At 35.8% G+C, this 25157-nt stretch overlaps 1 protein-coding gene across 1 annotated transcript in view; it reads right to left on the reverse strand.

The window, feature by feature from the left end:
• LOC105394766 (ADP-ribosylation factor-like protein 4C) overlaps positions 1 to 25157 on the reverse strand; it is a 47354-nt gene that overhangs the window by 3845 nt on the left and 18352 nt on the right. Inside the window, exons 2-3 of the mRNA XM_011566678.3 lie at positions 23937 to 23968; positions 7519 to 7585 (exon numbers count right to left, since the gene is read on the reverse strand). The gene's annotated coding sequence lies outside the window, so the exon portion shown is untranslated. The remainder of the gene's footprint in view (positions 1 to 7518; positions 7586 to 23936; positions 23969 to 25157) is intronic.

The following is a 25157-nucleotide window of genomic DNA, read 5'->3' on the forward strand; positions in this document are numbered from 1 at the left end:
ATAATGAGCTCACATTTAAAAAATAAAAATAATATGAAATAACTATTTGAAGAAACACTATTCTATTAGTTGAGAAATTTTATTATTGAAATATAAGGGTAATTAAATAAAACAATGTACTCCGTAAAATTAAAGTAATATGCATGCATTTATTTCAATCAAATGAACAAAAAATATAATAAGACGCTTCAGTCAACTAAAAAAAACTTCTTATTAATAGTAAGAAACATTGATAGGTATGAGGAGCCCTACTACAACTCACCTGACTGCAACGATTCGTCGCCCCGCCCCCATTCGAATTCGCGCGCATTTAAAAATCTGTAGTTTTCATTAAAAAAGCGTATCAAAATAAAAAACATAAGCCCTCAAATAGAATATCAGTAACCAATAATCATTAATAAAGCAGCATACAAAACTTTGCTCAAAGTGAACTTTTTAGTAGTTCGATAAGTATAACCTCACTTAGAAAAATCGAATCTATCTTAATATTGAAGTTGCCCTCTCTGTATTTCCAGTCGCTCACTTAGTAATTCCAGTCGCTCACTTAGTAATTTAGTCGCTCGGATAAAATTTTAATATCTGAAATGGATATATCACAATCCACTTTTTGTAAGCTCGTTCTGGATTTTATTATAAATCAATATTCGTCGTCAGTTTAGTTAATTTTTCGCTTACTCAAATTCATACCGCTCAAGTTATTAAAACAATACGTCATCATCAGTCGCAAAGTTTTTTTTTGTTCGCTCGTTTTATAATTCCCCATTAAAAATCTTCATTCAGTGTCCAGCATCATATACCTACCTACCTACCTACCTCAAAATAAGTAAGTGCACAAAAATAATAAAAAAGTAAAAAAAAATTTTTTTTACTTACTAATCATTTAAATTAAATATCTAAACATTTTGCTTGACTACGAGCTACGGCGAAGCAAATAGGGTTTATGATTTTGACCGGTATGTATGTATGTACTATGTACTGCCTATGTTTTTATATGTTTCTTAACAACCGCCAAGCAAAAACATGGAAAGTACAATGCAGGATCAGCTGCGAAGAGGGCAGACAGGGACTCGTCGGGATGTCGTCATTGCGCCCTTTTAATAATTATTCGCGGAGCCGAGGCAGACAGGTCGACGACTTTTTGTTCGCTCTCGAGACTCGAGTCGACTCAAGATCGCGACCCAAGGGCTTGTTGCGAATTGCGAACATTTTTGGCAGTTCTGTTTTATTTTTGTGTAGGTATTGCTGAGATTTTGAATATGTTGTTGGGTGAGATGTTACTTTTATTTCGTTCGCATCAGATTTGAAGATTTAATACTCGAGTGAGCACTCAGACTAGATGCTTGCTTTAACTGACTGACTGGAAACTGCAGTCTACCATCAGTATTTCATAATGAAAACGAAAAAGAGATACAGACACATAATTAAATTTCATAGCACGCGTAGTTTATTTAGTTCAAAATACTTAAAGCTTTTCATAGACACCTTTACGATCGTAATTTTACAATATCTACAACACAACACGGCTAAAAATCATAGCCCATCATGTACCTAAGTATGCACATAATACATAAGTAAGTATACTGAAGTATTTATAATAGCTTTTGTTCAGGATGGCATATTAGATACTGTGGGTTGTGCCCACCCATATTTAGTGACCTTGACCAGTATTCCAAGTTGAAATCAAGTCGGTAACCCTCAGCCTGCTTGTTCCCTCTTATCTGAGCTGCAGCGAGACGGGGCGATGACCTGGCGGCTCATGTGGGAGTCAAATTGGGTATTTATCGTCGGTTTAATGGGTACAAATTAATGGAACAAGTAGAAATAAGCTCTTAAGTAGGTACATTTTTGATAAGTTATTGTTTCTATAATAATGTATGTCGAGCTTGAAGAGGCATTGATATTTTATTGAATTAGGTATTTCTTACTTATAAAATTACCTACATTCATAAATCACTAATCATAAGCTCATAACCTATCATCAGTTTGAATTGAACCGAGCGTAACTCATTGTTTTAATGGAGAATTGTTCCGCGCAAGGTCAAATTACTGTATGTTATGAAACGGCATTCATATTGTGCCTCTCAGCATCAGCCCGGAACCATCCACTCATGGATAGGTATAGGTATATCATCATAATGCCTCTTCTGAGGATCGCCAAAACGGTCTATGGTCGCTTCCGCTAGGCCAGCATGCTGGAGGGTGTCCTACGCTAAGTTTGCTGTTGGTGGTATCCACTTCAGAACTAGTCTATCTGACGAATTACTGCTTCATTGCTGTTGCGGTCCTGTCGAGAAACCCCGAGCCTCAGGTATTTTATATTAAGTATAGGTATCCAACAATCAGATCTATACTTATACTTTATAATACTTAGGTATTTAATACAATAATTATTAGTTGCTACAAGGGACTTTATTAAAGCCCGAGGCCGGTAGGTACCCGTATGGCAGGCAATTATGCAACCGCGACCAGTCGAGTCGTGAACTATGGACCTATCCCACGGTTAGTGTGAACAGCAACAGATGTTAGCAAATGTCTATTGTCGAATGACTGCCCGGGACTCATGGTTGCCTGGTAGTTTTGTGTCGCGAGTAACTGTACAAAGCTGTAGCCGTAGATAGAGCCCTATCCTATAACATTTTTTGTATAGGGGAGGGGTTTTGGTTTTGGATTTTGAACAGTTTAACTGCAGGTGCTAGGTGTAAAGCTCAAAGCACAACGCATGTAGAATATGTTGTCTTTCTTATGTATCCTTTAAAATGTGGTAAGCTCAATACTTTTTAATATTCAGTACCTACCTACCTAACTTGTATAAATTTACATAAGACTACAACCACATTTTTTTTTATCACCATATAAAAATCGATAGTCAACGATTCTTAAGTTGTCATTAAATTAAATTGCATTAAACTTTCTATTTCATTCATAAAGACGCCGTACTGTGAACTGTGAGACTGTAGTCACTGTAGTAAGTATACATAGAGTCATACTTTTCTCAGAGAAAAGAAAGCCCAAGGTTGTGGCCCAAGTAAACACCGTTGGCGAAACCATAGCCTGCCGAGCAAAACATGTTTATTATTAAATTATAATACCTCTATAGGTACTTAGGCATTTTTATTAGCCATTGAACTGTAAAATCAATTAATTTAGTAAGTACATGAAGTATATGTATAAGTATCTATTATATTTGTATGTATGTATCTAAGTATTTATTATTAAAACATAAAAATATCACTAGTATTTAAATGCAATACGTGTACACCTTCCTCTTCTACTCAATAAGTCTCTCATTCACCCAAAGGTTGCCTGGAAGAGATCGCTTTTAGCGATAAGGCCGCCTATTGTGCTTACTCCTTTTGTAATTTAATGTATGTTGTGTGTTTTGTTCAATAAAGTTATATTGTATTGTATTGTATTGTATTGTATGAAGCTAGTCATAATTCATAATCCACTATTATAACAGATTACTGGAGGTTAGACAATTTTCATATAAGGTAAATCCTAGAGAAAACTGTAATATAAAAGTATTATAGTTACTTGCATATGTAGCTTTTGGTCCAAAACTTTCAATACAAACTTTGTATAACTACTGTCCTATGTTTATAGAATTCTGTAATTCTACATATAAAAAAATTATTAACTTAAAGCCTTTACATTAGGTAGGTACTTACTTATATCCGCCCCGGGTTTGCCAGCAATCTGAGCTCACACTCTCAGTCGATAATGTCTTTTAGTCCAGTCAAGGAATGAGGTGTAGAGTGCGTGAGCAGGTAACTAAGCGATTCCTTCAGAAACTTGTTCAGGGGGCTTAGGTTGCTAACATACCAAAAGTCCTGACTCCTAGGTGATGAGCGGGGGGAAGGAGGGGGGGATAAAGGTACGAAGTTTTGGTTTTTATCTTATATCTCGAAAACGGTGCATCGGAGAGAAATATTTTCAACTAATGAAATGGAGCTCTTAAAATTATCTAAAACTTTTATAACATATGTTTTTTTCAAATTCCTAACCGTTTACGAGCTATTACCCTCGGAAAAAGTTGCAATTTACAAGAAAAATTGATTCATGTCAAAACATTCATAAACATTGCATCATATTGTCTAAACCTATTCATAAACGAATAAAATGAAGAGGAAAGAAGTTGTAGATTTTTTAATTTCCTTTTAGAATATATATGCATATGCTGGTCAATGTCCAACCCGCCTAAAGTTACAGCTATTTTAAACTTGAATTTTGGTAAATTCACTGACATAACTCACCGAGTTAGTAAGCTTAAGTGTAAGTAAAATAGCTGTAACTTTAGGTGGGTTGGACATTAACCAGCATATCTATATATATTCTAAAAGGAATTTAAAAAATCTACAACTTCTTTCCTTTTCATTTTATTCGTTTATGAATAGGTTTAGACAATATGATGCAATGTTTATGAATGTTTTGACATGAATCAATTTTTCTTGTAAATTTCAACTTTTTCCGAGGGTAAGGCTCGAAAACGGTTAGGAATTTGAAAAAAACATATGATATAAAAGTTTTAGATAATTTTAAGAGCTCCATTTCATTAGTTGAAAATATTTCTCTCCGATACACCGTTTTCGAGATATAAGATAAAAACCAAAAATTCATACCTTTATCCCCCCCTCCTTCCCCCCGCTCATCACCTAGGAGTCAGGACTTTTGGTATGTTAACAACTTAAGCCCCCTGAACAAGTTTCTGAAGGAATCGCTTAGTTACCTGCTCACGCACTCTACACCTAATTTTGAGTCATTCATTGACTGGACTATTTACGTAATTCCAGTACAGTTACCTACAGTTTTAATTGTTCCTTACTAAGGGGCGTGTATTTTCACACTTAACAATGTGCTAGGAAGGCATCTAGTCATTACGCTATGAGTTATTCTTCTTTGTTTAACCGACAAGAGTTGAAAATTAATTGAAAAGTAATGATAAGGAAATCGATTTTGTTTTTGGCAGAGAAAAGCAAAGAGAGTTCAAAACTGTTTGTATGTAGCATTTTTTTTTCATGGTTGGTATGTCCTAATATTATTATGGTGATATGCATGCATAGGAAAACGCGGACTAGGGTGTTATGCATGCATGGTGTTAAATCTTCATATTAGGTATTTTATGACGAAATCGAAAGTCCTACGGTCCTACCTACCAAACTAACGCCAATATTAGCTTAAAGTTCTTTTCTGAAACTCGGCTTAAGTTTAACATGCTCAGTGAAAAGAAGTCAAGCACTACTTTATAGAATACAATTAAAATATTTAAGTTTAATATAAAATACTTAATAAAATAAACTGTATCAACCTGTTACCACTGGAGGACATTGAAAGTGCAGAACTGAGCTTCGAGGTCAGACTCGCAACGGGAGTCACTTGTCTATCTCGAACTCGAATAACTTGTACAGCAACTTTTGTTTTTATTCACTGGTCAAAATGTTAAATGCCAACCTACTTTGTTTCTCTCGGCAGTTTCACAATGTTATACAGACTTTGAACAAGCGAAAATTCGACAATCATTGTCGTTTACTATGAAATATCCAAGTCACCCAATCGTAACCTCTCTGCATCTTTACTTAGTTAACACAGCTTTCTTAACACATGGGAAAATTCACATGAATCGTAATTTACAAGTATTGAATGAATCGAGTGTGCATGCGCAATATTCGTGCAATAAATCGGAAACTGCCAACAACAAGTGGAGTTGGAGAAAGCCGAGATGCTGCGATATCGGCCCTTTACTTTCACTGCTCCCTGCGCGCCGCACCCAAACACGATTCTAACATCTTACGACAATAATACAACTAGCTACTTCCTCGGATTACCAAGTTTCTACTTATGTTTTTTTCAGTGAGTATTTACTAAGCCATTTAGAATGCTCCGGCTTACAGGATTTGTTATTTAGAGTGGTGTACTTACTTATAAGTATACCTAACTAATATTGTAGATAGATTATATTTTCGATGATGGAAGTGTCCAAAATGGTCTACAGAGCGCTTACGTCACAAAGTACCGACGACTTTTGTAAGAAGGAAACAAATAAATCGCAATAAAATTCAATATTTTAACGTCTTTTGTTAAGAGTCGTTACGTTCTGCGAAGTCAATTTGATGATGACAAGAGATTCTTGTTACATTATGGTTACATTGTTTGGTGAGATAATTGCTTCGTATTTAAGTAACACTGCTAAAGAACATAAAATATCTTATTTATAAAAATATTATGCACTTCATTAATTGAAGTCTTACGAAACGCACAAAATGGCTCGTTTTGTTATTCCATATCCCGTTTCAAGCTTATTTCGAGATGCTACAATGTACTTTGCGGCGGATTGCACAAATCCGCTTTTACGTTAAGAGAAAGCTCACATTACACTGCAATTTACTTTTTGAGTGTCATTCGGAACAAGTTTATGTCCTTGCCATTAGGCCCGGTTGCTCTAATCGAGTTTGTACGGAGCCTACGGTTCTTATTGGCAGCGGGAGTGCCGCTAGCCAGCCTGGTATGTGCCGCCTCGTCATGCCGTATGCTGGTCAGGTGTGACCAAGTTTGATAAAACTATGCCATTCGGTTAGCTAGCCGAGTGGCGGACCGGGGCGCTTCAAACATCACAATTCCGAAAGTGAGGAAAGCCAGTTTGTTTAGCTAGACGATTCGACTGTTATGAACTACCGGTACATGTGGGGTCGGCCAAAGAATGAGTAAGAAATGAAAATGCTAGAACTTGTAGATAACGAAATTTTCTAATATACATAGTAACAGAAAAGGATAGAGATAGTTTGTTAAAAGAGAATATTTCACAATATTGTTTAGTTTCTCATACCTAGGTATATCCGATAGCTTTTATCAAATTAACAGCTTTGATTCAACACCTTATAATTATAAAAAGCACCTAGGTACCGCTCTTGAATTTAATAGCATTAGCAAAATATAATATGAAACTGTACACATATAGGTACGTATATCTGAACATAATGGTAAAATGATAAGTAAGTACATGGAGCGTTGTGCGTGTTGGAAGTGGTCAGCATAACTGGAACAAAATCATCGTTTCGATGCAATTGTAATGGAATGGGTAACGGTTTGATAACTATTACTGTTATTCATGCAATGGTATAATTTATGTGAGGCCGGTGCATGTACATTTCAATCCTTACTAATCCTTACTAATATTATAAATGCGAAAGTAACTGTGTCTGTCTGTCTGTCTGTCTGTCTGTCTGTTACTCTTTCACGCCAAAACTACTGAACGGATTTGAATGAAATTTGGTATACATACGGTCTAGACCCTGGGAAAGAACATAGGATACTTTTTATCCCCGAATTCCCACGGGAAAACTTTTTAAGGCGAAGCGAAGCGCGCGGGAACAGCTATATAATATAAGAACAAATAGGCATTTATTTTGTGCTACATAAGGTTAGGTGTTAGTACAAAATTTGTATGACAGATATTTTTATTATTGCTATGATTTGTTTGCATGAAGTCGTCAATATGCTGATGATAATTTTAGGAATACACACCTGTTTGTAAAGATATGTCCAACAGAATTGAATTTTCACGAGACTTCTGCAAAAAGCTTCCCAATATCTGAAACAAAAAATAAATGGTTAAGTAAGTATAGCTTTTATATAATATTTTAGTATTTTTTTGTTTATATTTTTGATATTTCTGGCAGAATTTGAATTTCTAAGCTAAATTATAAGTATCAATGAATGAAACATGTAACCATAAATAATTGTGGGTACCTACAGGGAAAATTAATCAAGCCTTTTCTTTAATTTATAATTTCAGTACAGAGTGTGATACGATTATTTACTAAAATCCATATAATATTTATTTGTGTGTTATATTCAAGTTAAATGGAACCTAGGAAAGTTGTTGGTTCGTTCGTTACCATAAATTTGCGGTCAGGTGTAAGTCATCATCAGATGCACCATATTTAAATTACGTAAGTACAAAACTAATGTGGCAATATTACACGACAGATTATAATTATCTCGTAGAGCTAATAGATAAATTCTTATCTCTGTTACCGTGCACTGAAATTACAAAAACAAAGAAAACTCTCTTCTATACTTAAACCAAAGAGCCGTTTTCCATACAAACGTAGTTTCCCGTCCCTCCCTATACAATGACAATATTTAAAAAATGATCTATTGTGCTCGTGTCTTTAGCTATGTTTCTATGTTTTTCTTTTTGTCATAAGTAAATATTAATTAGGTACTAAAAAGATAATATGATCTATTAAAGCATTTGTGCAGCAGGAAATGGAAACGGTTCGTCCTCGATTGCTGCGCTAAGAAGAACTTGTTTATTCCACACTTAGATAAACAAGGCAATGTATTCCATTCATGGCTAAAGCGTCGCCGGGTTCAGCGGAAGCCGGGGGCAATTGCTAGTACATCCCGTTCCCGGTACAAGCGGGACACCCGGGAATTTCCCACTTCGACTTCCCGGGAAATCCAGGTCATATAGCGACCCTAATTTTGTTCACAAAGGTATTTAGACCTGCTTGGTAACAAAATATCAGAGATGCCACGAATATTCGGCAACTATTCGGTATTCGGCCTATTCGGCCAGTTTTTTCAGTATTCGGTATTCGGCCGAATAGTGCGTACTATTCGGGCCGAATACCGAATAGTAAATCATGTAAAAAATTACTTGTTATTTTAATCAAAATTGTGTATTTATTTCCAAATCACAACATTTTAGTACTTAAAATTATTCAGTAGTAAGTTGTGCTGGATAAAAACGAGCATTTCAGCATTTTTTGGTAGCTCACGATTGCGCTTTTCATTGTAACAATCCTCAGAAAATAACCTCTCACTATAAACGCTACTTCCAGGTGAAGAAAGATAAGGTTTTGCAAATTTCAAAAGGTTCGGGTATTGTTTTTTGTTTGCTGACCACCACTTGTAAGGATCGGCCATCCGATCTAGGCGAACTATTATCAATTAAAGTTTGCCACAGCATTCTGCCTCCTAATAATTAGCATTTCTCATATAATCTGTAGTGACTTCTTCAAAGCAGTTCCAGGAACAAAAAAACAGGTTGTAGCGCCGAATATTCGGCGGCCGAATATTCGGCGCTTCGGCCGGCAGCGTCGCCGAATATTCGGTATTCGGTATTCGGCCAATTCACTATTCGTGGCAACACTACAAAATATTAATGATTATGACGGTAAGATAATTTTGCCGTCCGTCATTTGTCCTTGATGTTATTCACGAATGAATGGCCACTTTGGTTGATTCTGATTGCTTTGTTTAGGATCTCAGCAATATTTTCCTTTTGATATTTTTTTTTGTAAAGTTTATACTTTTCAGACTTTAGTATTTTTTTAAATTTGGGTATAAAGTATGTAACTTTCCACTATTAGATTTTTGGTATTGAGATTTTTCTTATACAAGGTGTGGGGTGTGGGGCACAAGAACCGGACAGTACCTTCAAGTCAGTATATACTATATTGTATCTTTGAAGATGACCCATGTCAGGACTCCGTTAAAAACAGGACGTAAGTACTAGACATCATCTTACTTATAATAAAAGTTATAAGTAGCTCTAAAAATAATATTAAAAAACCTGGTGAAATTGCCCATAGAAACAGGCTGAAGAAGTAATTTGTGCGGTGAATAGAGCCTGAGCCGCAGTGGGCGGTGAAAAGGAGCCGTGACGTCATGTTTGAACTTAGCTGATGTCTGCAAGGAGACTCTACTTCACTTTAAGTAATACCTTTAGTGATGGGTATGTAAAATTCCTGCACTGTTTCATGCTTATAAAAGTCTTATAAGATGTTTTAATTTTTCATAGAAGTACTACTAAGTACTATTCAGCAGCTATTGGCAAGATCAACTTCTTGCCATCTCAGATTTCAACGATCGAAAACTGTTGTTTGGCAAATAAAACCAACAGAAACTGAAAATGTGAATTTGTGATCTATCCGACTTAAGTTTCATGCATTCGATCGATACTTGATCATACTTGATCAGATGAATTGTAATTTTTTCTATACACGCTTCCAAATATTTACGAAAATCTTGTTTTCATGTGTTATTTTTTCAGGAATCGCATCCCTACCTGCTGACACGAAGTTCAGGCCAGGTATTTGTTTAATCATGTTAACATCAAAGGGAAGGCCTTTTCACGCTTTTATGCCAAATTGAAACATTTATTATTAAACTGGGGAGCACTTATTGTGATTCCATATTCCATTTCGATGCCGTTATCTATATCACTTTTTCTTTACATAAACATGATAATATAAACGGTCGTTTGCATTTGTTTTATTTTGTTAAAATTTTCATGGCGATGAGGCTGTTACTGTGAGAGACACAATCTTAACTATTTGTTTTCTTGTATTAACGATTGAAAATAACTCTTAGAATAGATGTTTTTGCCTTTGACAAGATCTCTTCAAAGAAATTATACCATTGAAGCTTGAGACTGAATTGTATTTCTTAGAAGCGAGACATGTAGTAGGCGTCTAAAGAGTTTTCATTTTCTCATAAATGCTGCTAATAATTGCGCAGCGTTAAACTAATCACTGTAATCTTTCTGGAATATGGATATATATATATATATATATATATAAATATATATCCATATATATATATATATATATATATATATATATATATATATATATATATATATATATATATATATATATATATATATATATGGATATTTTCTTTGCATGAACATTGAACATGTCATACACGTAACACATAATCATACGAAGAGAAACTTATACAATAGCATGTTTTTTAACAATGGTGCTGGTGATAAGCGCGAAAAAAACGGAAAATCGTAAGATCTACGACAGATATATTTCCGATATGTGTAGAAGAGTAACTACATAATAGGTTGGTTTCTCCTTTGCTTCTTTATGTATCTCAGCTATAACATAGTAGGAATCGTCGAAATCGAATGTCTATATTGTTTGTTTGTTATAGTTAAATTATGGGGAAGATTAAACTTTGTCTCTTGTGAAAGATTTTTAATCGAATTCGAAAAAAGGAGGACGTTCCAATTCGTGTATGTACTCGTATGTTTTCATACTATTATTTATCTGCTTCTCTTATTTTGCGATAAATGCACGAGGTAATAACGTTTTACAAAGAACAACAACAATTAACTTAATTAAGTTCTTAGAATTGATATGACTGAGGCACTGAAACAGTAATAGGTATACTCATGATCGTGACCCGCATTGATAAGCATAATATTATTTGCAAACACATGTAAATTCATACAAAGTAATATGTATGTCTCGAGTATAAATAAACATAGCTTGGATTTGGTTGCGGTTGACCTAATTTTCACACAATAGTGCGTCATTGAGATTCTTTAACCAAAATTTGCTTGAAGACCATGTAATTTGTGTATCGTAGGAGAAACTGATCGTGTCAAGGTAGTCGTTTTTAGCCATACAACATAGCCAATGGCACGGCCATGTTGTATGGCTAAAAACGACGGACGGCTTGAACAAAAACTACAATAGTGGGTTCAAAAACTAGCTAGAGACAGGGTGTTGCAGAAAGGGTTGCCGAAACCTACATGTCCAGTTTGTTATATCTAAGCCCGGAAGTGAAATCAGAATGTCAAAATTCGCGAAACACACGCAGGTTTCGGCTTAGTATATCCTTTTTGCAACAACCTGTATAAACGTTTTACATTTGGACCTCAGTGTTCTATGCATGTGCAGCGAACAGAAGCAAAAAGCGGATAACTCGGGTGTTAGTGAAGCAACGCGATTAAAACAAGAGCGGGAATAGTTAACGGATTCCATTTCGATTTCATTGGTGCTCCGCCGCCGCCGCTGCCACCGCCGAGTACTGGCCGGACCAAGGCGGCCTGCTGCCATCTTGTCTGACTGAATTAATTTGTTTATAGAGTTTCTGACCACGCTAACTTTGAAAATAAATCTATAATAATTGTAGCGATTTTTTTCTAAGTGTGGAGGCAGTTAACGATTACAGGCTGACGATGATGATGTGATTACGTGGTGCGTGCGACTTTTTCTTCTTAAGTAATTTTAGGATATCAGTTACATAAATAAAATAATAGTTTCAAAGTTAGAGTTTGACTCTATACATATATTTACAGATTTGGACCACTTCAGGATCAGTCAAACCAGAGTAAACTGTTTATTGTAAGTATAGAGAACATAAAAAATTATGTTATCTCGATTTAAGAACACGTCTTAAACATGTCTAGATAAAACTTTAGAACCTCTGCATATTAATAGCTAAGATGATTGGTTAAAGACTTGAGTTAATTGAACAAAAACTGATAAATGTGGTAGTACAATTAAGTGCACGTGCGGACGACTCATATTGTTCTGCAAATTACATAGTTTAATACATACTTAGTTAACGTAGTTTTAGTTGTTTTGCCGCTTCAGCAGCTGCGGAAGTCATCTAAAGGTCTAGCAGATGCTTCAACCTAATTAAACTCGCTTAATTAACTTAAGAGTAAGTAATTGATAGTTTCTTTGCGCATCCTCTTTGTTTTCTTGCCTTCGCGGTCGGTGTTACCTACTTGTAAATATGTTTGATGTCCACTTTTGATTCAGTCCGTTTGTTATGACATTAAAATTTACACTCGTATATAAAGAGTTATATATTTTATCAGTGAACTTATTTTTGCCAGGTAAATGTTACCGACATACTGCATTATGGGACATCTTACATTATGGGATCAACTCTGAAATTGGGTAAAACACTCTTAACTTCAGTAAGACAGGTAAATTCACCTGCTGACGGGAAGGTCATTTTTAAAATTCCATCCTGTATATAAACGATAAATTATGTTTGTAAGTACCAGCAAGCATAAGCCAGAGATTTCTTTATAACTGACCTAATTACGAAGATCTGGTTTCTGTCTGTAGTTTCATGGCCAACTAAAGTACTCATCCATCAACAGTATTACAATTCTCGATCTCCGGTTGAAGGTGCAATGTTTGTAATGATATTCATGACTTATAGGGCGTGCAAAACCGGAAGGTTTTCAAAACCGGTTTTGAATTTTCGGTTTTCAGCCTCAAAACCGGGTAACCGGTTTTTCACCGGTTTTGATATTACTTAAATATTTTTTATCATACAGTACTAATTAAACAGGGAACCCATATTCTTAGATAGAGATATCCACAAAACATACGAATAAAACATTTTTTATGATATACTTACCTACCTATTTTTAATCAACCATATGACAAATTAATAATTTAGTGAACAGGAAAAAAAGTTAAATAAGAATTATCATAGTACTTACTGTTATCACATCTAAAAAAAGTGTGTGGCACCTTAATGGTGTTTTTATATCGTTCTGTTATCATCAATAATTGTATATTTTAAACATACAGGCAGATTTTGAAAAAAAAAACATTTATCGTCTGATTCTTACGACCACTCTATAGTAGCAGTAAGATGATGAATGTTTTTTTGATGTATTACAGATTTGTTCATATCAACGCAGAAAGAAAGCCTAACTCATTGATGGACACGACTGAATTTGATTTGACGTCCTCAACACTTCATGAAAAAAGTCCATAACGTCGAATGCAGTCCCCGCACTTGGCCTAATTATATTTTCAACAACGGTCAATGCAGTCCTGTTTTACCTAGAGTTTGTATGAAGACCACCTTGTTGTGCTTTATTGGGCCAGATTTCAACGTTATAATTATGTGCACCCAGAGTACCTTTTTTTCACACAGCAATAAGTTTTCATACAGCAAAAAATGTGAACTCACACGCACACATCGGTCACTGACGTCGTGTTTGCTTTACTGCGCCTAGGCAGAGTGCCGGCATGTGCACCATAAAATCTTCACTCAATTTCCATACAATATTTTAGTGCTTTTTTATGAGTTTCACCATTAATCTAGTGTCCATCAGTGTGCCAACCGATATACAAATTCTTTTATTTTTAGAGTTTATGGGTTCAACTTCTAATGTATGTAAAAAAGTATATAAAAATACGATCAAAATCGGTGAAAACCCGGTTTTCGGTTTCCGGTTTTGAACTCTCAAAACCGGTTATGAAAAACCGCGATATATTGTCCGGTTAACCGGTTTTGCACGCCCTAATGGAAAGGCATTGGTCCTTCGTAGATGAGGTTTAATTGAAGTTTACGATGGATGTTAACGAGTATTCGTGTGTGGAGATGCAGGGGGCATAGGAGAGGGGGCAGGGGGGCACAAGGAAGGACATGCTAGTCACGTCGTGAAGGAAATCAGTAAATACGAAACTTATAGCTCCGGAGAGACTTTTTGATGTGAATATATTAATTAATAAAAGACATTATCATAATATAAATTTATATTTTATCGTCCCGTTGGAAAAATGTTTTAGGTGTACCTTCTAAAATGTGTAGAGACTTAGTTAAGTATACACTTCTCCCCAAAGATTGTTCTCAAATTTGTAATATAATCATGTTTCATGTTTTTACCTACATCTACAGAAGTACTTAATATTTCACATGTAGTACCTACATACCTACATACAGTTGAAAATAAATTATTGCCGAAGTATTGCGTAAGTTCAATGCGAATCAACAACAATATACCGAACGGTAGACAAGTTTAGTAAGATATTGCAAAACGGGAAGTGATCACTTAGGTCTCTGAAAGTGGGATGGATTGTATGCAAATGAAATGATATCCAATTCAGGACAATTCAGAGTTTCTAAATCGATATTGAATTCATAGTATCCATAATGCCCCCCCCCACCACTATAAAAATAACACAAACTCAAACCCTTTTTTACTTACTTATGGTATAAAATATAAACATTTCTATCAACGTTTTTTTACAAACTACTCTCTGTTCGACAAACTGATCATTGTTTTTAGGAGTAATTTGGTGCTATGTCACTGCAACTTTTTCATTGCTACCGAGTGTAGTAACTAGTTTCAGGAGCAGGATTATTCACTATCGCTTTGGAATCGCTAAGTTGTCCAGAATAAGACAACACTAAGTTGTTGAAGACATTATGAGACGTGGGAAGGTACAGTATGGTAAGCATGGCAGCTCCTAGACATATTCATACTAGGAGCTGCGTTTTTAATAGATTTTGTCGTAAGTAGCTTTGTTTACTTAAGTACTCGTAGGGTTTCTTAATGTTTATTTCTTAAAGTTTAGGTAATATTTATGCGTATGGATGGTTTATCATTGTGGTGAGTTTTTTCTAATGCGACATTAATGTTGCATTCCCAACGGTAGACAAACTGTTCGTTAGTCACTAGACGCAATAATACTGCATTTTTTTGAATTGTCAAAAAAGATAAACAATCATAGTGTATATTTTTTATCAAAATATTATTACTACTACTAAGCACTAAAAATAAACTACAACTAAATAAATTGTTTTCCTTATGCATTTTTTAACTACTACTAATAGAAAGCGAAAACTAGCAAACTGTGAACACTCTCAGTCTGTCGGACAGTTTGCCTACTGGGAATATTTGTTTCTTAATTCAATAAATAATAATTCTGTTTACTTATTCATGAGCTGCATAACTTCTATGGCTAGATGAACTATATGTTGATCTGTGGTTGGTGCAGTGGGGTCGCAGACGGTCAATGCGAATGCAGGTACCTACATACAAAGTTATTTCATTCAATAAAATGTAGATTGAAGTGCTGTACTTGATTAAACGGACTGGAACTAATGAAAATATAAAATATCCTCATATGTGGAACCGTTGTTTAGTAAGGACCTAGAATTAATAAACGATAAACGAAAGAAAATACGAACATTGTGTTTAATGTTAGAATCCTAAATATAAAAATGTTCATAAGTTTGTATCATAGTCAATTAGGTAACCAACTTTACTCTTTGATTTTATGGGGTTTTGGGGTTTTAGTTTTAGACATACTTAGCAGTTAACATCATCATGATGATAACAACATCTACTTACCCAAAATTATACATATATATTTTTTGAACTGTACAGTCATGCTGTAAATAGATAAACTGTGGCCATGTAACACCTATCATTAAACGAACAAACACCGAGACGAAACGCCATGTTTATTTGATCACCGGAACTGGAAGTACCTAGTAGTCAAATAGTAATTGATATCATGACGCGGGGAAGTAGGGATCGTGACTTCACGCTATTTATGACTTTTAAATCGTACCTTCGACTTTTCGATTACGATTCCGTTAGAATTCTACACAATTTGGGTCAAACTGTTGTTGGACGCTGTAAACGCTTGTGTCGGTGTCTAACTTTGTTTGTGTTCTAATGTTTGTTGGCTTCAAACCGATGTTGACGTCAGGAAGTCCAAGTTAGCGATGTAAAGTTGAAAAAGCAAATAAGTTAACCACATTGCTATGATATATTACTATGTATGTTATACCAGAGAGTGATGAATGATATGAAAAAGTCTTGAGATATTGTATAGCGGGCGTCCAAGCGTGTAAGAGCGACTAGGCTAATGATGGCAAAAACTGACGGGGAAAAATGAATCGCGTGTGTAGCTAAATAAATATAAATCCACATAACAACCAGAATGATTCGGCTTATATTTTTTTACGGTTACTTCATATTTGACTGTGCAAAAAAATAGATTATGATTATACGTTCTACACGTCGTTTGTCCACGGAACCATTACGATGTTCATATTGCTGGACGTTGAACCACTAGTTTTTGTTGACGAAGCGCGATTTTCGTCGCGACGTGAGATTCAGTGCCCGTGTGTAGCGTTGACGCTCTGTGCCCATTAAGTTTTTGCCGTTTTTGGCTACTTACTTCTTGCTCACTCACAGACATAAGCACTTATTTACGAACACACAAAACTAAAAAAAAATATGTATAAGGCGACGACTGGTATTTGTCCCTACGTACTTCTAATATATTAAATTGAATCTATTAAAGGCTTTTAGAGTACACTAATGGATGCGTTTAGTGTAAAAGAAATGTTTCTTCTGGTTATAAAAAATATGGCCAAAATATAAGTAGTACCTAGAAGCCATTGAGCGTTGCGTCGTCACTGCCTCTGTACAATACTCGTGTGTCGAACTGATTTTATTATTTTACGGCATGACTTTGACTCCTCGCTCTACGACTCAGCTGGGACTGGAAAGCCACAGCTATTGCTTACACGAAATATAACACCATTGTTTATTCATAGCTATAAACAATAAACCTCCTTTAACACAGCCGGGTAAAAAGAGGGCAACTGTCTCCAATCACCATAACTTATATTAGCTAAGTGGCAACCACTGGTTCTATGATATCTGGTTATAAATATTAGCGAGAAACTCGGGAGAATCTAAGCGGCGTCACCAGCCTAGATGCAGGAGAAAGGCAATAGCTAAATTAGCCCGTGTTTATGAGCGATGTTCTCGTATTCAGAACATGGACTTTGCAGCTGGTATTAGCATTTCTAGACCTGAGTAGGTCGCCGATAAAAGTGCCAAACGACCATCATTAAAGACGGAGGGTTGCAGTATAGTAAGGTTACATTTATATGTACGAGAGCATATATGTATTGTATGTAGGTACATTGACTGGTATACGATTTTCTTTGTAAAATAACACAAAGGCACTTCGTGGAAACCCTTCACAATAATATATCGGCATCGACATCACTACTTCAATGTACGATAACCAGACGAGAACCCACTAGCCAATCTATTTGAATCGGGTTCAAGCGATCAGTTCTCAGCACGCACCGAGACCGAGTCCGAATATAGCAAGATCGATATCCCAAGGATCAAGATGTTTGCTCTAGCACCTACTACTGGGCCACTTGTGATCTAATAAAATCGAGGCTAACCGCTTCAACTAGCCAGATCTGGTCGCTAACGGCGCCTAGTACTGCGACGGGGACAGTTTCCTTAGCGAGTGTGGAAGTGTGGTGGAGAGAAACAAAAACGTCGTTAGGTCAATAATTTTATGGCGAAACCTCAGCGTTCCGGCTGCAGGGGCCGAGCGGCTGAGGACGACCGCAGTTAGTGGGACAGCGGCAAGAAAGCTAACTAATAATGTACTGACGGACCGAAACAAGAGGCTATGTGCCTCAGGAGGTTTTATTATGCGATTTCTCTGCTGCAATCATTTTTTATGGAACCTGTTAGCATAAAGATGGAACATTTGGAACCAAAGCAATTAAAGTTCTTCATACATATAATTATATTCGTTTATCAAAGAGCTGGCCATCAGGTACGTAATGAACCCGTGGGTCGACACTAGCGCCCCGCAATATCACTAAGGCTCTACCCTGGGCGGCGCGCACACCGCAAACTTCGTTTCCAATTTCCAGCCTGGTTTCCAATTTACTTTCAAGCGGCATGGTTCAGTTTAAATGTTTGAAGAGCTTCGGTGAAGCGGGGTAGTCCCAGTGGTTTGTCGTGTGTGAATTTTAAACGGTCGTTTTCAGTAGGTACTCCAAAGTCTACTAATGAATAGTGTCTTTTGCGCTCAAATTATCTGTGTTCTGAAATAAGTAGCCAATTGAGACCTAGCTTATTATAACTATGTATAATCGACTTGCCAATCACCCTGTATAATTAAGTATGATTGCTGTCCTTAACAAATAAAGTTTTATCTTTCTTTCTTTCTTTCTAATTAAATAGGGATAAAATAACAAATAAACGTGTCATTATTTTATATGGAGCCATGATTGGGTGCACCAGAAACACTGATCCTTCGCGTCCATAGAAGTATTTTTAGCTCGTGACCTCATAATGTTTTGAAATGAATACGGTTTTCCCAGTGCCCCAAAAGATGCGAGATCATCATATGGCACGTGTCAGGGAAATGTTGGCCCAAGGTTGGCCCAGGATTGGCCCATCCATCTCATGTCATCAGATATATTTGACGGCAGAGATATGAGGGAGGGATCACACCGTGGGAGGTCTATAAATGGCAGGATCTGTATATCATCATAACGAAACTTTGCGCGTGGAAAGAAATGTAATTTTGCTTTCCTTATTTTCCTTTTACCTCTATAGTGTGTAGGCATGCGGATCTTAAACTTATTCTTCAAAGATTTTGCACTTGGCATTGCCTTAGAAGAGCGTTTTACGATTATGAGCGCAGTTTTATACGAGTAGCAGATATTCTCGAGTAAACGGCCCGAGGCTTTCAACGACCCGTTTGTAGTCTATAAAGTACTGAAGGAGGAATTGTTGACCGACAGACATCATTTAATTAATGAAGATAAGATTGTAGTTTCCAATCTTTAGCCATGATTAGAAAACGGCCATAGTTTGCTTATGATGTTAAAGGAACAGTTTGTAATCGTAAAGTGATATAGGTACCAACTAGATTGTGAAAGAAAATAGGCGCACCTCCTCATCAAATTAATGAGCCTACCAATTAAAAACATAGAATGTTGCTTGTTACTCAATAAACAAGGGTCAAGTTACCTACTTATCTTGCAAAATACGAGTACCTACTACCTACTTAAAAAAGCCTCATTCAAGGTGAATCTTTTCGGCAGTACTAATTATGAGTTTTAAATCATTTGACAGGTGGATGAACTGTTCAACTCGTGATGGTCTTCTGAATAGCGAGCGTCAGGTGTGTCTCGCAAACCCTATGTCAATGTACTAGGGCCTACCTTTGCTAGATACTGAATGGGGTTTTCCGGGGCAAGGTTTAGTTGACGGAGTGTTCAGCAGACCCTGACGCTGATGAGTGAAGGACAGGTGGAGGAGGTCGTGCGATACGGAGCCATTGTTGTTGATAACCTCATTGTTGAAAGCAACTTCAATTTAATTGAACGTAAGCGCCCAGGAAAAACCTTCATTTTGGTACATTTAATTGGTACGGTGTACCTAATTTAAATTGGAAATTGGGTTTGTTAAAAGAGTTGCTTTAGGACTTTCAGTAATAAAGACTTAAGGAATTTCAATTATTTCAGATAATTAATGACGACTTAGCGCAGAATTTTATTGGACGATAAATATAAATAAGTTTCCTGCATAGTTGCTTTTAGTATTTATTGCTAATAACAAACAATAAGTACCTAAAAGTATTAAAATAGCTATGTAAAAGTTAGACAGGACAAGACTATAACAATCATATAGACTCACTCTCTTCCATCCAAAGGTTGTCTGGTAGAGATTGCTATAAGCAATAAGGCCGCCTCTTTGTAGGTACTGTTAAGTTTTGTTTTTTGTAATTTTTGTTCATGGTGAAAATAAAGTGTATACATTGTATTGTATTGTAATATTATGCAATGCAATCTTGTAATTTTTCTCCACTGTGAACTGCAATCGAAATCAGCAAGAAATATAATTTCAATGAAATGTTCATGTGAGAGTTACACGTAGATACTTATTATTTATTTGTATGTAAACAGTGTTATCTAGAAGCAAACTATAACCTTTTTCATTTTATTGACGAAGTTGCAATGAATTTACCTAACTACAAAATTATAATAAATTATTAGTAAGTATCACTACAAAATGTTCATATGGTACGGTTTGTAACAGTCATAATATATAATATGATAACTTTTTTTAAATTTGGAATAATCTGGCTCACCTGTATATTCAAACTTTCCGGTTTTCAAACAGTCCTCGCAAGTGTATAATATATTTTATTTACCTACCAGTAGGTTAACACATATAGATTAGCGATTTCACTCAAAGTAACTTCTAAAATCTAGCACATCGAAGTTTGATAGCGGCTAGCGGTATTTGATAAAATTTTAAATCCAGGTTAGTGTTACACTAAACCTATGTAGGCGCCATATTTAATTAAAATATTCTAACATTAGGAATTATCAAAATGTTAAAGAATTCAAGGATCACCATCACTATAATTAAATTGATGATACTTTGAACGCTTTTAATTTTATTTAAACGCGAAAAATTGTGACGAAATATGTAGTTCGTAGGTAATAAGGTCATGTTAAGTGGACTAGGAATAAGGAATATATTAAAAAAATACAGGGAGAAGGAAAATGTATTGGTTACTAATAGAGTTTAATTTTGATCTCCAGTCCAGTCTCTCTTCTCCGAGTGTTACCCCGCCTGACCTTAGATATGATAAAACTGGGGGTTTTCCATGCAAGTCATAGCATAGACTGTCCGTAAAAGTCACGTGCATTCATCCATCAGTTTCCTCAAGAAAATTAAAAGGAAAATTTTACGAAAAAAAACTCATCATGATCACATAGCAACAGCCCAGTACTTTGAAGTTTCGACATCCACATGGAATATTAAAGTGTCGCCAAGCAAATGATGTCGCCCCATAAATAAAACCCAGCGTCCACCAACGCGAGAGATCTGTGATTTCCTCAATAGAAAAACACACTTTATAGCTATTTCGTTAGATCCCAATTTCCATAATCTGACAACTGTGAGAGGGATGTTAATTCTTGCGCTTTGGATTCTTTGCTCCAGTAATACCGTTGGTTTTTCCTTGTACAAAGTGGCGCATCAATCGTCGGCCGTGGTGGGAAATAACCCTTAGCGTGTCTCGTCAGACCCCTGATCGTAGTGACCTAGTTGGCTGCTAGTCGTTCCCTTAATATCTGACCTACATACACGCAGCACACTCATCTCATTGCCTACCTGCTACCTGTGCGAATGCGACCAGACGAGGGTAGCATCTAGTACAGTGGGGGCCTTACGAGTTTTTCTACCTATTATAGAGATAAATTGATATCGATCCTGAAGGCACAAATTCTAATTTTAGGGGTGTCAAAACCTTAAATTCTTTGTTTAAAATCCGTCTGTATGAGTGTTTTTGCTGGCAAAATGTATAGTTCAATAGCTCAAAATTTGAATTTTTGCGTTCAGATTCGACATAATTCTATTGTTAATTCGTTGGTCGTAAAAGTTGAAAGGTGTTGTTTGGTGTTACTGGTGTGGTGTCATCTACTGTACCAGGGGAAATCCTCTTGTTAATTATTTAGTTTTTATTTGCATTACTGAGAGCATCGGGTCAACTTCGTGGGGTGAATGTTGTATTTCTTGTTTCAGAACAATTTTATGATTTAGATTTTCGGGGCATAATTCCGGTAATAACAAGCCATGAAAATGTTGGCGGTCTTTTAAAAGTTACTATGAAATCTCTTCGACGAAGACAAGATAATTAAGTAGGTATAATTAATTTGGTTAGGTACTAATGTACTATGAATACTTTTTTCGTATTAAAATGATGAAAAAACCGGCCAAGTGCGAGTCGGGCTCGCGCACAAAGGGTTCCGTAGCAGCAAAATTACAGTTAAATCAACCTATCTCAAAAACTATAAGAGATACTTTGATCAAACCAAAAATCGTTGAAAGAGTTAATTAGCATGCATCACCTCTATTTTTTTTAGAATTTTATACCCCGTAGTTATAAAAATAGAGGGGGGGGGGACATACTTTTTACGACTTTGAGAGCTGATATCTCAAAAACCGTTCACTTTAAGAAAAATGTTTTTTAAAAAACTTTATATCATTTTAAAAGACCTTTCCATTGATACCCCACACGGGTATGTACATCGAAAAAAAAAATTTCATCCCTCAGTTACATGTATGGGGGGCCCCACCCCCAATTCTTTTTTTTACTATTTAGTGTCATATTTTTGTAGCGGTTCATACAACACATATTCCCATCAAATTTCATCACTGTAGTACTTATAGTTTCCGAGTAAATCGGCTGTGACAGACGGACAGACGGACAGACGGACAGACGGACATGACGAAACTATAAGGGTTCCGTTTTTGCCATTTTGGCTACGGAACCCTAAAAAAAGGTAAACATACAGGAGCTATTGAAGACGTCATCACATCTGTGACATTTTGTTTCCGAAACACATGTCGTGTCGTTTTGCACGTGCACAGTTTTTTTTATTATTTAACTATTTTTTCATCCCCAATGTTTCCTGTTTACTTGATGGCAGGTGCTTATAGAAGATCATTTATTTGTTTTTCAGCTTTGTATTTAAAAATTACAAATGGTCGCATCCAGTCTATGGATTCCTAAACTGTCTCCTACAATGGGTAACTGTGGAACTCAATTAGCAAGTTTGATTTACCAGCCAAACTTTGGTATACTCAGCCAATCAGCCCAATCATGTAGTACTTACAATTGGACATAATTATTATGTATACCAGTTGGGCCCTTTGAAACTTGTCAGTTTGAATAGCAGAGTGGAGCGTGTTTCACAATGTCTTTAATGATAAAAAGAGTCACTCTCTGACATTACCTTTTATCCAGACATGGTGAAAAGAGGCACAAAACCATTCGGAAACTGAAAAAAACATGTTTCTTGTTTTGTAACAAAAATGAGTAGTCCCCTAAACTCCCACACTGGATCCAGTGCGCCCAGATGTCCCACGCACCTTGCACAGTTCGACACACAGAAACACACACACACACACAAATACACACAGGGTGCATTATTCCCACACCCCACTGCACCATCTGCATGAAATCTGTACAATATACCACCAGTATAGGACGACCTCTCCAGATTCTACTTCCTACTATAAACGGGAGGGAGCCCGCACTTGTCTTTGAGTGCTTGAGGTCTCTTTAGCTTGGTTTTAGCTCTCGTGTGATCGCACCACCCCCGCGTTCACACGCATTTACAAGCAATTATATCTTATATTCACCCTCCTATACATACATTAGGTACTTAGTTTATGTATTTAGCTCTTATATTAGAGGGAAAGAGGTGATAATTGAATAATAGCAGTGAGTGGAGCAAGGTTCTATCGAGGTCAGTTTTACTCTAGCAGAGTCTTGTTTTATGTATCGCGTCTATTATTGCCTCATATTGTTATGGTATGTTGTAATCAATGGTGCATTCAGTAAAGAATTCATGAATAAGTTATCGTGGTGTGAGTGAGAGTAAATAAATATCATGTTTGATTATAAATACCAACGTGCGTGTTGTAATATTGTGTTTACGATTAGTTCCAAGCATGAATAGTTTCACTATTATATTTTAGTTTAAAATATCTATAATATACTTACAAATGAAACTGCAAGTCTGTTTTCGTGGTAATCTGAAAAAATAAATAAAAATATTAAAACATTGCTTTTTAGAAATGTACACATTTAGGTAGTTAAGTACTTCAAGATATACATATTATCTTATACAGGTTAAAGTTAAAACTCATGTACTTAAGTATGTTAATAAAACCAAGATGTATTGATAATGTTTTACGATTTACATGAGAAAGAGGATAACAATGTTTAAATAAACGAAAGTTTCAGAGTTTATTGACGTTATATAACTTTACTAGACAGGTCTAGACAATTTTTATTTTATTAAGTATTTATTTGTTCCGGAAATAAAGGGTACCTATTGACAGACCGACTGATGGACATCAAAGTAATCCTAAAGGTTACTTTTTTTTCTAATAAAAGTACGGAACTCTAAAGAAAGAAATTTTACTGTTACAAATGAAAATCTAAATTTCCTGAGCAGAGGCAGATAATGAAGCAACTTCTATTTTAAGAGTCCAAGGGTAGTTAACGAAGAACCCAACGAAATAAGTCTCAAATAAAACCGAACTTTTCTACTTTGCATAGACATTCCACTGAAGCTCCGGGCTTCGACTTTCACGATAAGGAAGTTTCTAAGATATTCGTCTGTTTTCAGCCTATTGTTTTTGGGCATGAAATTGTTATAGGTACATTATTTAGAAGTAAAATTAACATTACGCGTATGGCATATTATATACTGCTAAGTTTAGTAGGTTCCAAATAAAAATCATTCATGTAATTTGCTATAATCAGGATAGGTGGAAATGTTAGTTGTATACCTAAGTACATAAGTATATTGCCATAACTTACATACTCGTAGACAAGGCGTATACAGGCAAGGCAGTAGGTATGTGTTTATGCAATGCAGACATCTTTGAAGTTGGCAAGTTAACCTAAGTTGAGCTATTGCTTTGTAATTAATTTGGCGTAAATGAATTAAGTATATTTATTCATATTTTGTGCATGCAAAAAACCAACCTGTTCTATGGTCCATACCAAGACCTGGGTTCAAAAACTGTGTAGCGATGACAAGATTTTCGACCTCCGTTAACGTTGCGTATCGTCAACAGTCACTTTGGCTTGTGTGTGAACCTTATGTAAAATTTTATACGTGTAATGTTGTTATTAAGCTGTACCTATGTTTTCCCAATAAACGAAATTAAATTAAATAAACCGTTGCTATGCCACATCCATTTGCACTAATTG

The sequence above is a fragment of the Plutella xylostella genome, chromosome 29, assembly GCF_932276165.1.
Source record: "Plutella xylostella chromosome 29, ilPluXylo3.1, whole genome shotgun sequence".
NCBI lineage: Eukaryota > Metazoa > Arthropoda > Insecta > Lepidoptera > Plutellidae > Plutella > Plutella xylostella.